At 46.9% G+C, this 1,468-nt stretch overlaps 1 protein-coding gene across 1 annotated transcript in view; it reads right to left on the reverse strand.

Moving 5' to 3' along the window:
- Positions 1–1,468, reverse strand: part of LOC101864407 — a gene marked incomplete at its 3' end in the record, with an annotated part of 21,293 nt that overhangs the window by 12,049 nt on the left and 7,776 nt on the right.

A 1,468-nucleotide genomic window follows, 5' to 3' on the forward strand; every position in this document is an offset into this window, starting at 1 on the left:
ATAATAATAATAATAGTAACAACAGCAACAACAATAATAAAACAATAATAATAATAACAGCATATCCATGCTCAGTGGCATGTTCAATGTGTTTTACACAGATTACAACGCAGAAATAGAGAAAAAAAAAGAGTATGCAGACAGACAGACAGATGGAGAGATAGACGGACAGAAAAAAAACAACAGCAGAGAAAGCGAGTGAGCAAACAACACGGGACTGGCAAGTGGGCGTGTCTGGGAGTTCAGGAGGGCAAAATCCAGACAGTCTCTCCGGATAACCGGATAATTACTAAATGAAACATTGTCCGAATTCAGACTCTTAAAAACTCCCTTTCCTAACCTGATCGCCGAAGTGGGTGCACCCATTTGTTGAAGTGGTTCTAACCCGTCTGTTGAAGTGGTTCTAACCCGTCTGTCGAAGTGGTTCTAACCCATTTGCCAAAGCGCTTCATCTCGTATTATTATTTGCCGAGGAGGTGCACGAACAGATTATCCGGTTTCTGCTAAATCGACTCATTGCCCAGCCCTTTCTGGTCTACGAGTCCGTGAGTAATTTGGCTCTAATAGGCGCGTGCATGGCCGCATAAATCTTTCAAACGTGACCTTTGTCCGGCGTGACGAGAGCGAAGCCATTACCCACACGCCACCAGTCAGTCACCACATCTGAAATGTAGAAATTTGCTGCCCACCCACCTTCTGCCACCCACCCTCCTCCCCCCTTTCCACCACCATCCCCAATTTCTTTACACGTACATACACGCCTTTTCCCCCCCTCTTTCCGCATGCACATAATAATAATAATATGTACACAAACACACATACACACACTTACACACATACATACGGAGCCAGAGATGCATACAAACACACACAAACACACACAACACAAACACAAACACACACACACAACACAAACACAAACACAAACACAAACACACACACAACACAAACACAAACACACACACACACACTCACACACATACACACACACACACACAAATTTTCACAGACAGACACAACAACATACACACAAATACCGGCACACATACACACATACATAGTCACACATACACACACACACATACACACACACACAATGGGATTGAGGGGGGGGGGTGATGAGGTTGTGGGCTAGTTGGATAGAAGGGGTAGTGATGGGATGGGAGACAATTTGGTGGCCGGCTCATAGGTGGGGTATGGGGATAGCGGGAGAGGGGGGAGGTGGGCTGGTGGGAATGTAGCGTTAGGGGTGGTTGGAGGGGGAACGGTTATATCTGAGAGTTTACAGTAATACTGTAAACCCTATCTGGTTATATACAGCTCATAGTGTCCCTGCACATGCCCCGTTGTCAGCGGTGTCGGTCAGCCTAGTGGCGTACCGTCTACCATCTGTGTCCTGTGTCTATGCTACAGACTTGCTCAATTTCAACCCCACCCCACCCCCATCCCCTCTCCCTGTCCGCCCCTC

Source organism: Aplysia californica, unplaced genomic scaffold (genome assembly GCF_000002075.1).
Source record: "Aplysia californica isolate F4 #8 unplaced genomic scaffold, AplCal3.0 scaffold00388, whole genome shotgun sequence".
In the NCBI taxonomy this organism is placed as follows: domain Eukaryota; kingdom Metazoa; phylum Mollusca; class Gastropoda; order Aplysiida; family Aplysiidae; genus Aplysia; species Aplysia californica.